At 39.1% G+C, this 15,299-nt stretch overlaps 1 non-coding gene across 1 annotated transcript; it reads left to right on the forward strand.

Annotated features, from left to right (window-relative positions):
• Positions 1 to 15,186: 15,186 nt before the first annotated feature.
• On the forward strand, positions 15,187 to 15,299 carry LOC138004625 (small nucleolar RNA snoR134). The gene has a single exon (XR_011123800.1). It is a non-coding gene; the product is annotated as a small nucleolar RNA snoR134 (small nucleolar RNA).

The raw sequence follows: 15,299 nt of genomic DNA on the forward strand, positions 1-15,299 counted from the left end.
TGCAATGAAAGAAGAACAATAAAGTCGAATCCAAAACTGCAGAAAAAGGGAAGAGTCTGTTGGTATCCATAATAGGAAATGTGAAACATTTCATGGTGCCACATATTCTATGTAGAATTTCTAACTCTTTTTTAGCAAAACCTTTCCCGCGAGAGCTAGCAACTGAGAGCCTAAGGCAGTTTACAACCACTTGTAGATAAAAGCCACAAATATCTGTGTCGTTCGAGACTAACGCTAATGATTTAATCACTGTAATATGAAGATTCTAAACGTAAAATGGTTTACGTCACAGTAGCTCGTTAGATTGTGAACATTTTCGTTGTAAGCGGAAGCAGATCGAGAACCCACCGGGTAACTACGCGTTTGACATTTAAGACCTTCAGTTGTTTCTGCTTTGTAATTATTTACTTATGATGACGTCCATATTCCTTAGATTTCGAACGCATTCCTCCTCACGTATGCTACTGAATAAAATGGAACTGTGATAAGCCTGTGTTTGAAACCGATGGTGTTATAGCAAAAACTCCGTGGACAAAAGATGTCGGCCGCGGAAGAAGCAAAACTCATTCGAAGATCTGCTAAAGGAAGATTCACAAGAAAAAGGAATGAGCTTCTCAAATCTATCGCTGACGAGAGAAACAGAGAGATTATCGAAAGCAATTATTCTCAGCTAGTAGAAGCATGCGGGACTCTTGTTTGTGTATTATGTATTTGACTGACGAAGAAGTAGAAACTGCCGATAACTGGATAACGGAGCTCCAAGAATCATTCACGGAAGTTACGACTATGAAGATGAGTTACATAAACGACATAGTAGTAGTAGTAGAATCTAGAGCGTGCGCAGAAGCAGAGCATGAAAGAGCGCGAACAAATACAGAGAGTAACTGATCAAACAGCGATAAGAAGAAGCACGGCGCAAGTTGTTTTTGAAACATCGTGCCAACGCGTTATCAACATGCTAGAATCAGATAAGAGTACGATCTCTACAATCCAAAAATCCATTTAAGGAATGCAAGCAAACTAATAAGGAGCTACTTAATTTACTAACGAAAGAATCAGATGAGTCTGAAATCAGATGGATCCACGATATTCAAAGAAGGTACAACGGGATAATTGTAAAACTAGATGTGCAAATTGCTAAAGATGAACAACTAAAGGAATCAAAGCAAGCGATCAAGGGAAATACGACCAACCTTAGCTTGGAGAAAATAAAATTGCCCAAATTTTGTGGTGAAATACGAGAATATCCACAGTTTAAAAGCGATTTCCAAACGCATGTTGAGCCCACCTTAGACAGAGGCGATGTTTCGTACGTCTTACGATCCTGTCTCTGTAAAGAACCTTACGAAACAGTAAAGAGTGTAGACGATGACATTAACGAAATGTGGAAACGCCTCGATGATAAGTACGGAGACCCCGCCAAGGTTGCAAATGTGATCATTGACAGTGTTCGACGAACCAAAATCATCAGAGAAGGAGAAGATAAACGACTCGTCTTATTTGTGAACATGTTGGAAGTCAGACGGATACAGAGACCTAAAAAGACTTGGACTTGAGGCAGATATTACAACGACCAGTTCTGTAAGCATTACAGAACTAAAATTACCGATGGATATAAGGAGAGAGTGGGCTAAAACAGTCAGCTTAGAGGCAAGTATGATTGACAAGATGAACAAGTTTCCAAGGCTTTAACGATTTCTACTAGATCAAAAGAGAGCCATAGAATACGATTGTGCTGCACTTCGGGCTTACAACTCCAACACTGCGGTGCCTAAAGCAGTCGCGCACCACGCAACCGCGGGAGAACACACTGACGAAAGACAATCGAATCAATCTAAATGCTTGTTCCACAACAGTGCTGAGCACTGAACAAGTGAGTGTAAATTATATCTGTCCGAATCAGTACATGAAAGAAAAAAATGTTAAAGGAAAAAGATGCGTGTTGGTCATGCTTGAAAAGAGGACATCGCATACATGATTGTAAAAGAAAAGGAAATCGTGGCATGAACGACTGCGTGGGAAAACATCATAGAACCATCCACGAGGAAACAAAAGAAGTCACAGCTTCAGCAAATATCTGCAGCAACTCACAGATCGATACATGTCTCCTACAACTTCAAAGAATAAAAACAAAAGAGCATCCGTAAACGTCATGTGGGATAAAGCGGCTTTCATACATGTATCTCTGATCAAAAACAAAAAGGCACGGGAAGAGAAACTAAAAGGAATGCGGGTAGAGTTTTCTATCGTAAAAGATTGCATCAGAAAAGTACCGGCTATCTCTCATTGATAAACAAGGCCAAATTGTCGACAAGATCACTTCAGACATTCAAAGCATAAATATTGATGGCATAGTTCAATTGTTCAAAAACGTTTCAAAGGAAGAAATCGTGTGCCCTACTGGAGCTGGATTTCACCCTGAGAGAGAGCAAAACTCAGAACATTTGTTGCTTCTGAAGAATCGCTTCGGCCAATGCATAGGAGGAATACACCCATTAATCAAGGAAACCAGTGTGAAACCTAATCTCAGTTATGTAAAAGTCCTTCATGTTATGAAAGCGAACTTAGAGGATTTCTACAACATCGAAAATCGTGGAATCGAGTGTAAACCCCGCTGTGGAGGATGTAAATGTGGGATATGTTACATTCGGAGTAAAGAGTACAGCATTAAATTAAAGAAGAAAGAGAACTTGAGCTGATCTACAAAAATCTCGAATATGATTGTCAGGATGGACAGTGGATTGCAGAATATCCTTGGATTAAAAATCCTTCTGCCCTCCCAGATAACAGGCGAGTAGCCGTAGCAACGCTGATCTCTACGGAGAAAAGGCTCTTCAAGAACCCTCAGCACGCCAAAATTTACGATATGCAAATAAAAGATATGGTTGCAAGGGATGTTGCCCGTAAACTCAGTAAAGAAGAACTAAACAGTGACAAAGGTCCTATACCTTATTTTTCGCATCATGAAGTTCTCAAACCATATATACATGGGCCATGTACTTAATGAATATTGGCCAAAAGGTCCAGATCTACTCAACAGCCTAGTGGAAGTATTAATAAGGTTTAGGGAGAACCAAGTAGCATAGATGGGTGATATCAGGAAGATGTACCGTACCGTAAAGACGAATCCAATAGATCAGCACACCCACCGATTGTTATGGCGAGATATGGACACGACGACAGAACCAGATACATATATCGTAAAAAGAGTATCATATCAGGCACCATTGCTACAGCAGCCCTAAGAAAAACCGTTGAGATGGGAAGAGGAAAGTATCCACAAGCAGCACAAATTATCCAACATAATACTTACATGGATGACATCATTGACATCACTGAGGACCTACTAATAGCGGCTATACCTATGAACCAAATACATAGACAGAGAAAGTCCTCGGAATAATCTGGAATCCAGTCAAGGATTACTTATGCTTTGAAGTTAAATTAAACTTTTCACGTAAGAAACACAAGTTTCGCATCGAAGCAGATTTAACCAGAACAGCTAACGAAACGCATTATTCTTTCACAAGTTAACAGCATCTATTATCCGCTCGGATTACGGATTAACATGCCCTTTCACAGTGGAAGCGAAAATAATGATGCGTCAGATATGGGCAAGCGGCATCAGGATGAACTGGGACGATCCTATTCCGGAGCAGAATAAGCGAGATTGGATAATGTTATTCAAAGAACTACTTGAGATGGACAATGTCAAATTAAGAGATGCACGAAGCAAACGTGATACATTCGTTGATCCAATATTGATTATCTTTAGCGATGGATCCAGCCAAGCCTTCGACTTGGTCTGTTTAAAAGTAGCCTGATTCTGTCCAAGAATCGCCTTGCCCCGATTAAGAAGATATCTATTGATCGCATAGAGCTATACGGAGTAACAATTAACAAACGACTAAAAGTGCTCGTACAGCAGCAGTGCAGATATCATTTCCAGAGATTCTACCATATCGTTGATTCACAAATAGTGCATGCTACGATTCAAAAGGATTCCTATGGTTTCAACACATTTGCCGCAACACGCATAGGGGAAATTCAAGAAGACGCTGATCCTAAAGATTGGTACTGGGTCGAGAGCGAGTTTAACATTGCCGATTGGTTAACAAGAGGCAAGAAGCCGAGAGAGGTTGGCAGGATGGACCCACATTCTTTAACCAACCCGAGAGTGAATGGCCAATAAGTCGTAATTATTACCGGACACTATGAAAACCGTAAGAATTGCGACTGCAGTTATAAAGGACGATATAGTAACCGGGAATTAACATAAACAATTATTCCAACTATAAGAGATTGCTACGAGTGACAGCGCGAGTTTTATCGATGTATCACACAGATCCGAAACCTACATGTGAAACATTTCATGGTGCCACATATTCTATGTAGAACTTCTAACTCTTTTTTAGCAAAACCTTTCCCGCGAGAGCTAGCAACTGAGAGCCTAAGGCAGTTTACAACCACTTGTAGATAAAAGCCACAAATATCTTCTGTTTGAAACGCAGGCAACCACGAGAGCAATTTTATTGCTAATTGCAAGGGTTGTTGTGGATATCACAAAGTAAAAATAAAGTGTTATACTATTAAACTAGTTTTAAAAACTTATACATGGTACTTATAGAAAGTTGAAGCGTATGAGCTTTCGGCTCCTTGGTGGAGGCTTGTTCACATAGAAATGAAAAACAAGAATTGTGAACCGGTAAAACTGTTTCTATAAGTACTGTGTATAAGTTTTTAAAACTAGTTTAATAGTATGTTTTCACCAGTACAGTGTAACATTCATAAAAGTATAAAGTGTAATTTTTGAAATTCAACTACCCTGCTTGCATGATCAAATTTTGGGTAAAAATTCAAGGTGTTGGGTTTGATGAATGCACCCAGTCAGATGCTTGGGGAATCTGCTTGGGGAATCTGGTAGCTCGATACTTCTTAACACATGTCTTTAAGAAAATGATCTTCTGAGAAAATTGACAACATAAAAAGCTACTCACCATGACTGTAGATCTTGTCGATATTTCACTCGAAAGATGTAAGTGAAGCAAATATGACCCAAACATAAATGATTCCGGTATTTATATTGTCTTGTATACCAAACAATGTCCACTGATAAATCTTTTGAAAAGTAACACAAACCTATGGACGTAAATGGAAGTCACAGTATTTCAACTGTTAAGAGTTGTTTTTTATGAGACCACTTTCACAGAGGCGGCCGATTTATCATGCTTATTGTTTTGTATTCATGTTGATTAATCCTACTGTCCTCAGTTTGGTACATTTTGCTAATGGTAGCGAAACTAGAGAGACGTTTTAGCATTTTATTTTTATTTGACCGCCATCATTACCAAAAAAGATAGCCGTAGTGAGTCGATTGTAAATTAGTGTAGCATTTTCAATTAAATGCGAAATACGTCCTTGTTACGGGACTTGAACTTTTCCATTCTGTGAAAGACATTATTCCTTTATGGGTTCCGCTGTTTCCACTGAGTGTTGCTAGATGGGAGTTCCTTGTTCTCAAAACTAAATTCAGCATTCCTCATAAATTGTCCAGATGATTAACATTTGACTATCAACCATTTTTTCGAATGTTTGAATCTGTCGGCAAAGGTCTCTCTAAATGAGCAAAATACTTCCAGTTGAAGTGTCATCAGAGTCTTTTTAACATTCATAATTAACCATTGAAGGAATTGAATCACACTCACCTGTCGCAATAGAGTTTATTTATTTTTCGGGGAAAAGCTTTTTTTTGTATTGAAAACAAAATTTCCCAAAACGTCTAGTTTTCGTCAAGAATTGCTTGTTCTCTTAACTAAATTCAAAAGAAAGTTAACAGCAAAAAATAATTGCGAATGTTAACATTTTGCTTAACATGAAGTTTTCAGTGTCAAATAACGACGTCTCAAAATTGTTTTTCGATTAGTTTAAGATGACCCAAAGTTCTCACTGAATTTAGCGCAAATGGTTCAGCTTAGAGTCTTATGAGAAACTTATCCAATTCGTTATTAAAGAAGGCATGGCGATGAGAATACCTGAAAATAAGCGATTTTCTCTTTGTCTGAAATGCTTTAGGTTCCCACCTCGTTTCACACCGATCGTTCAGCCTACCTAGGCCGAGTGTTGGAAGGACTTGCAATAAAAATGTAAAGGATAAAATTTCCCTGAAGAACGTTTGCACGTTTCTTGCAATACTCCAAAGAAACCCTGCGCCCTGTAGCTCTATTGTTAAGGAGCAGGCCTACCTAAGCCTTCTGCATCCAGTCTGCGAGTATGCTTCGGTAGCTTGGTCTCCTTACACGCAAAATGACATCAGCTACGTAGAATCTGTTCAGCGCTGTGCGGCTCGTTTCGTGTGCAGTGAATACTGTCGAAGCAGCAGTGTTACTGCCATTTTGCCAATTTTGGGGTGGAAGGATTTGGAACTTCGAAGAAGAATCGCTGATTTGACAACGTTTTTCAAGATAAAGAGGGAGAACGTTAGACTATCCTTCCCTAATAACTTCCGCGAGGTGGCTTCTCCAAACTGTACGCGTGCCAGCATGCAACATACATTTTAGTCTCAACACTTCTTGTCTAAGTGAACGTCCTTAAGTTTCCTTTTTTTGTTTGAACTATTTTTTTAAACGCTGAATCTGTGACTGCTATTCATTTTATGCTGGCATATCCAGCAAAGTTGTTAATTCGAGCTTTGTTTATTATCGTTGAGCTGTATGCTTGCGTGTGATTTTCTCACCAGGTTACGTCGGACTGAATATTGTAACTATATGGCGTGATGTGTATTCTATCTTTCTTTTTTTAGTCTCACCTTCTCTGTCATGTACTATCTGAGAACTCGTGTGGCAATCACATTTAGTAATTAAATAATAAAGAATACTATCTCCGTCATCAGAGTCAGACATTTAGATAGTTTTTATGACAACCAAGTTTAAGAGTTGCATTATGTGGTTCAAATAGGTCAAAGATATGACTTTTATGTGAAACAAATTTAATATCATGTGAATTTATTTTTTTAGAATGTTGCTTTTAAGTAAAACTATCGATCTTTGCATCCATGCATCCTTCTCACGCGTGAGTGAAGGTTTTCTCTTCACGCTGATAAACTTTCTTGTTCTCCAGTAACTCCTGCACTTGTCAGTCACTCCTGCACTTTGCAGTTGTGTATTATTTGGCATCCCTCTCCCTATGTCTTTCTGCCGCTCTGTTCAAATTAGCTTTCATGCCCCGAGCAACACTATGTATTCATATCATCAAAGGCCTCCTCTCCTAATTATGATATTCCTTCTCATTTCTTTCTCACCCTCATCTTTACTATCCAATCCCGCAAGGCCTGTCCTGAGGGCTGGATCTGACATTGTTTGAGACTTCCAAGAACCCTGTGGCTCCAATCCCGTGTCTGCAACGACTGTCACTCTGTTCTTGCGCCTAAAGGAAACAGATTAATTTTGCAGCGATTACTGTCTCCAGCGTGCCTCTGATTTGGTCCTCCAATGCACCATAGACATCTGATTAAAATTCGCACTGCGTTTCGAACATCTTCATTGCGGCCAAAGTTTAACAGTGGATTTAATAATCCATTAAGAGTGACGAAAATGGAATAGAAGGGTCGAAAAGGGATCCTTTCATCCAATGAGTATCCCGATCGAGATAATGCGAGTGGAGCAATCAGTGCGGGGAGAAAAGTGAAACACAGCACTATTAGAATAAGACCAACTGTGTTCGCTATCTTTTTCTCGCGCTTCAAGCTGGAGCGCATATGGCCTCCGTACTGGTCCAAATCTGCACGATGCTGTGCATTGGCAATCAACACCCCAACATAGGAACTTATTATAATCAAGATACACAAAGCATACCATGAAGGAGAAAAAAACTTAAGTGCAAGTCCTACAGTAGGGAAATACCGCCCCTCAATATAAGTTCCACATACAATTACACCCAACGCCCACACAAATGTCATTTGCTTGATAGCATGTGACCGTGTCACGTGATTACGGTACCACCATGGTTTGTTTACTGCTAGGAAACGATCGCAACTAATAATAGCTAAATTACCAAGAGTTAAAAAAAAACACAACATGACAGCGACTTCATCCATTTTGCCTCTTAGTTCTTTCGGACACGAATCTTTAACGGTGAAAAAGACGGTGTTTTTATAAAGTGAGTGTGTTGCCCAGAGCACGTCAGTCATTGAAAGACTGCACAAAAGGAGGAACGAAGGACGTTGAAGAGATCGGGTGCGCAAAACAGCAACCACAATAACGGAGTTGCACATGATGGACAACAAAGCCAGCAAAGTGTCGAGAGGAAGTATAAATAGTGTGGTGAAGTAATACAAGATGTGTTGGGCATCTTTAGTTATGTCTGGAACAAGGCATCGCTGGTAAGGCAAGTCTCCAGTGGATGTATTTTTGTCCAGGGGCGATGAAATATCCTGCGATGAAACAAAACAAGACTGAGAAATATTGGGGAACTGTCGCAACAGGAACCTTTTTTTTTTTTTTAAATCAACGATGGGATTGAAAGGCACTTTATGGGTTTTACACAGAACAAGAAAAATTTCCCTCATTTGTGGGACCGCGGAAGAGAGAACTCCTTCTGCTCTTCAAAGAAGTCTTGCATTCTGGTCACCAGAGTCTCGGATCGACCCAAGGCTCTGGGAAACTCGATGAAGGAGAACATGCGCCGAAGGGTTCTTACAGCCAAAAATTGCCTATTTGAACCTTACGACACCTCTTCACTCCTCGTGCTGACATGAATGCACCAATAAGAGACACTTTGTTTCAGGGTTCCCTAGAGCTCTTCTCTCCCTCTGTCAAGAAAAGAGCTCTGGGGTCGAGATTGAGAGGCCCGGTTGATAATTAAAGATAGAGGATGTAATACAGAATGCATCTTATATTGCGACAGAATAACTAACGTTATCAAACGTAGACTATGTGAATGGAAACAAAGGAACCATGTAGAAAGATACGTAGAAATAAACCCTTAGTCCTAAATATGAAATTTGAACAACAAAGTCATCTAGCATGTATATGAGGATCTTTATGCCATTGGGTAAGCTTAAAAATAAGATCAATTTTAATTAGTCCCAATATTCAATATGTCTGGTAAACGCTTTCAAGGTTGTCGACCACCACAGAGGCGTCTTGTCCAAAAGAGTTCAATCGTCAAACTCTAAATGAAATTTGTTTATTTTTTATCCTCCCAAGAATCTTTTGCGCTCACTGGCAACCTTACGTTTACCAATTGGTTGATGTATTTCGGTGCTTAAAAAAAGGCGAAGCTTTCAAAACCATGTGACCGATGTAGATAATACTAAAGAAGGTGGATCAAATATTCTTTGAGATATTTTCTTCGCAAAAATCAACAACAATTAGTATATACCAAAACCGTAGATGGCGTTGAACGCTTGCGCTGATTGGCTACTCAAACTCCGGAAATCCTTTGCTATTCACCTCCGAGCAATTCGCGCGGAATTTGCGCACGAAAATGTTGGAATAAATGAGTTAAAATCATATTTTTGTGCTCCACTTCGGTGAATAGTTGTTAACTAGTCACTGAGAAAAAATAATTTTATGAAAATATGACTTGTGTTATTTGCCGTCCTTTTTCCATCGCCTTTGTGATTTATTCGTTAGATACAGATTGAATATTTGGAAGTTGTTATTCTCTTCCTGGACAAAAAAAAAACAGTTGCCTTCTCCCTAGTTTCCAACTTTATGATGTCCAAAGAATGATAAATAGTGTTTTTGAAAACCTATTTCGCCAAGTAACGATGAACGCAGCTTGATATTCTTAATTAACTATCTTCATGGGCTGCAGGGATGGCGCAGTGGTGAGAGCACTGGCCTCCCACCAATATTGCCCGGGTTCGTATCCCAGACTCGGCGTCATATGTTGGTTGAGTTTGTTGGTTCTTTCCTCTGCTCCGAGATTTTTTTTCTCCGGGTCCTCCGGTTTTCCCCTCTCATCAAAAACCAACGTTAGATTTTATTTGCGTCGATTTGCTGATTTCAGTTTACAGTGTCCGCAATCAGTGCTCCAGCGCTGATGTTCCCTTCTTTTACTTTTTGTTTTACCTTGGGAGTAAAGTAGCAAAGAGAAAGAACACCACTCACCATGACTAAGAGCTTGCTTTTTTTCTCAACGGATTTCAAGAAATACTGCTTTGCTAGGAAATGGGCTTCAACTGTAAGAGTTCAATCTTTGCCTTACCTATCGAAACCCAATTAGCAGTTACGACGATTGACTTAATAGGAAATCCCAGGATTTCTTTGTTCTCTTGACTAAATTTTCCTTTAGTTTCGTATCAACATTTACTCACAAAAAAACAACATTACGTTACTTACATTAGTACTTACAAATGCTAAGATTTTTAACAACACTAGAATTATTAATTTTAAAAGCACTAACATTTACTTCCTACTTTTCTCTGCATGTCTTTTATTGAAAATTCACCCAAACGAAAGTTAACAGCAGAAAATTATTGCGAATGTTAACATTTTGCATAACAAGAAGACTTCAGTGTCAACAACCAGCGATGACTAATTTTTTTTTTACTGAATTTGGCCAAATGGTTCAGCTTAAAGTATTGTGAGAGACTTATCCAACTCTTTGTTAAAGAAGGAATGGCCAATCACGATTAAGCCGCGTAGACCTCCCATCAAATCCGAAAAACTTATTGCAGCTGTCAAATGTATAATTCAGTTTTGGTTCGTTGTGGGCCCCGGATAAATCTAATTTATTGTCATTGATGTTTCAATTTCAAGCTGCATAACTAACTCCCGAATGATTCGGGAGTTAGTTCTACGTTTCGTTTCACTGGCTTCCCCTTTAAAATCTTTAAAATGGTGTCAGTTGTTTTAAAAGGTGCCAGATTTCAGTGGCATGAGGTTAGCCTTGTCCAAATATTGTTTTTACCATCGTTAGATTTGCCTTCACTAGTTTAAATAATAATAATAATAATAATAATAATAATAATAATAATAATAATAATAATAATAATAATAATAATAATAATAATAATAATAACAATAATAAAATTAACAATAATAACTTTCGGGATCGTTTCTTTTAGCGCTCGGACACTTTTCCGCTTGGTGAATGTTCGTGATCTTCGTCTTCCATTAGCAAACTTTGAACTGTCACCTTTTACATGTAAAACTAAATTCCTCGTGATATAATTGTTCTGCTGTGATAAAAAAAATTAAATTCCGCTTTTTAAGAACTTTTTGTGTTTCGCTCAACGTGAATTTCCCTGGAGAGCGAAAAATACGGAAATGACTGTTTCCGTTAACATGGTCCATACTGTACAATCTCGACCAAAAAACCAGCTAAGTAGAGTGCTCCATTTGGCCTGAGAATTGCTTGTCATGTAATAAGATGTTTTAATCTGTTAGTTCAACTTAGATTGTTACTTCCAGATTTTTTAAATGGGTGTCAGTGAACTCGAACGAGTGGACGTTTACTGGGCAAACGATTTCTGGGTTTTCCACTGACAAAATACTTAACGACGAGCAACTCGATTTCCGAGAGGTATCGTGGACTCTGTTTATTGGCGTTCATCGGCAGTTTTGTTAATTTTTTTAAATTTGATCCATTCTAAATTGAAGTAATTTAACTCATTCTTGTTAACTACTATCGAACTGTTAGTCATGATTAGCTATAGCTTTTCAAAGTATCTGGACGAACTCGTGGACAGCGACCAGATTTGGAATAATACGTTAACAAAACGCTTTGAACCGCATAATGCTTAGAAGTGGCCGTGAAACGCGGAATCGAGTCCTATTAGGCAAATAGAACTCAGCACTAGAGGCCAATGTCCGGCCAACGATACCCTTACGGACTTTCAGACATAAACAATGATAGCAATCACATGAATGTAAACGATGCGTTGTGTTGAACATGTTTGTCGTTTGTAGTGCGGTTGTGACGACACAGAACTTTTTAACAAATAGATTCCATGTTGCGGTGGGTCTGTTCAGTAATAGATCACAGATGACGTCCAAATGTGGTAGGAACAAGAAAGTGGCACACGAGGCGATAGCCGAGTGTGTCACTGATGTTCTTACCACATTTTGACGTCTTCTGTGATCTATTACTGAACAGACCCATGGCAACATGGAATCTATTTGTTTTATATAATAAAGAATTAAACTTTATTCGCATAAAAGCTGATGGTGACGTCAATCGTGCGTCTGTCCTCTAATAGATCATAGGCAAGAACCAATCAAAATCCGTGAATAACTTGGGTTATTATGTAAATAGATATGGAGGGTCCGAGTTCGAGTACGGGAAAGAGCATCGTATAGTTCTTTGTTCCCTTGCTATATTGTACTGTTGAGAATTAATGGATATTAAGCGTATGAATACAAAAACCGATAAGATAAGATGGTTAACGTCGTATAGGGGACCTATGTCCTATTGTTGGTTCCACCATGTATGTTTTGAAACTTAATCAGTCAATAAGTACATAAAATGAAACGTTAACACGTGTAAAAGCTTTTGGGAGGAGGGATTCATCCCAGGAAAAATGAGGATCACCAATCTAACAACGTAAGTAAAAACGGATTCACCCTAAGTCCTGAACCCGCCCCCCCCCCCCCCCAAAAAAAAAAAAAGAGATTTACTGAATAATCTATGCGCACTCATCATCTTGCTTCTTCCATTATGATGTTATGCATATAGACAATCCCCGGCTATCAAGTGAAGCTATGATCATATGATTCATTTCATATACCATTCCGTTCGTTAATCCCGGGCTATGTTGTAGAGCCGTACTATGTTTACATACGTGACATTTAAACTGACCGTGGACATACATGGATTTAATCTCGTCTATACAATTTTGTTAAGGGTAAGTCTGAACTTGAATTTATTCAGGACAAGTAATAAATTAGCCAGGTGATCCGTTGGATTATACACCGCATTCCCAGTGATGATAAAATACTCCATGAAATTAAAAAAGGTATTATCAATCAATGTGGTGGAGTGGTCAGTAATTGTAGTTAGTTGAAAAGTGTATGCTGAAAAGACGAAGGCGCCCATACAATTTAAAGGATCAATGAATATGAATTCATGTAATGCAATAAAATGATCTAAGTTGCTATTTGTATACATATATTAATTATTCCACATCTTAAGATAGGCTAATGATCAAATCAATGTCAATCCAAAGTGTTTCCAAAGTACCAGGTATAAGTATCGTATATGTACAGTAATCTTGTGTATATAAGTCCCGCAGGGAAAATAAATAGTGGTGGAAACTATAGCACATATAATGTAATAATAATTTACTCATTTTTACGACGCCTTTTTAGTTCATCTTTGTCGGTGATAGGGAAGCCAGAACTTTCCTTCTTCTCAAATACGTTTGGCAGTCCAGTTTTTGTTGTTATTGAAAGCACTGCACACACTGATGAGTCCACTTGAGATGGAGCTTTTCCATCCTTATCTTTAACTCCTCCACTTTGCAGTTGGGTAACATTTGTTATCCCTCTCTCCTACAGCTCCCTCCACAAGTCCATTTCAAACAGCTCTTTATTTCCATCTTCGTGATTTCATTCGTGGTCAACTTGTAAACAGTCGGTCATGCATTGTCTGTCTTTCTTGTCCCTCTGTTCAATTTAGCTTTCATGCCCTGAGCAATAATATATATTCCTATCATCAAAACCCTCCTTTCCTCATCTTGATAGTCCTACTCTTATTTCTTTCGCACCCTCATCTTTATTATCGAATCCAGCAAGACCTGGTCTGAGGGATGGATCTGCCATTGTTTTAGACTTCGAAGAACCCTGTGGCTCCAATCCTGCGTCTGCAACGACTGTCACTCTGTTCTTGCGCCTAAAGGAAAACAGATTAATTTTGCAGCGATTATTGTCTCCAGCGTGCCTCTGATTTGGTCCTCCAATGCACCATAGACATCCGATTAAAATTCGCACTGCGTTTCGAACGTCTTCATTGCGGCCAAAGTTTAACAGTGGATTTAATAATCCATTAAGAGTGACAAAAATGGAATAGAAGGGTCGAAAAGGGATCCTTTCATCCAATGAGTATCCCGATCGAGATAATGCGAGTGGAGCAATCAGTGCGGGGAGAAAAGTTGAACACAGCACTATTAGAATAAGACCAACTGTGTTCGCTATCTTTTTCTCGCGCTTCAAGGTGGAACGCATATGGCCACCGTACTGGTCCAAACCTGCTCGATGCTGTGCATTGGCAATCAACACCCCAACTTAGGAACTTATTATAATCAAGATACACAAAGCATACCAAAAATTAGTGAGGAACCGTTGTGCAAGTCTCACAGACTGGAGATACCTTACTGCAGTCACCATTCCAGATATTAATAATACCCACACTAATGTTATTTGCTTGACAGCATGTGACCGTGTCACGTGATTACGGTACCACCATGGTTTTTTTATAGCTAAGAAACGATCACAGCTAATCATTGCTAGATTGCCAAGTGTCGACAACAAACATAACAAGACCACGAATTCTTCTGCTTTCCCTCTTATTTCTCTCGGACACAAATCTTTAACGGTGAAAAAGACTGTGTTTTTAAAAATGGAGTATATTGCCCAGAGCACGTCAGTCATTGAAAGACTGCACAAAAGGAGAAACGAAGGACGTTGAAGAGATCGGGTGCGCAAAACAGCAACCACAATAACGGAGTTGCACGTGATGGACAACAAAGCCAGCAAAGTGTCGAGAGGAAGTATGAATAGTGTGGTGAAGTAATACAAGATGTGTTGGGCATCTTTAGTTATGTTTGGAACAAGGCATCGCTGGTAAGGCAAGTCTCCAGTGGATGTATTTTTGTCCAGGGGCGATGAAATATCCTGCAATGACACAAAAAAAAATAGAAAAATCGAGAGCTGTCGCAACAGAAGAACCGTATTTCTTTTAATTAACGTTGGGATTATATGACTCTTTATGGGCTTTACATAGAACAGCCAAATTTCCCTTATTCTACAGACCTGGGAAGGGAGAACTCCTTCTCTGCTCTTCAAAAAGATGTCGATCATTAGCAACTTCGCGGCTCGGATCCATCATTAGTATATACTAAAACAGTGGATAGCGTTGAACGCGGGTGCTGATTGGCTCGTCAAACTCTGAACATCCTGTGCTATTTACCTCCGAGCAACTCGGGAAAAAATGGCTTCCCGATTTGCAAATTAATTTTTTGTGCTGTATATTATCTCAATGTTTTAGTATATACTAAAACAACTATTCACCTTAGTGTCGGTGGCTAGCGTTGTATAAATATCGACCGCTAGCCACCGACACTAAGGTGAATAGTT

Source organism: Montipora foliosa, chromosome 5 (assembly GCF_036669935.1).
Source record: "Montipora foliosa isolate CH-2021 chromosome 5, ASM3666993v2, whole genome shotgun sequence".
NCBI classification, from domain to species: Eukaryota; Metazoa; Cnidaria; class Anthozoa; order Scleractinia; family Acroporidae; genus Montipora; species Montipora foliosa.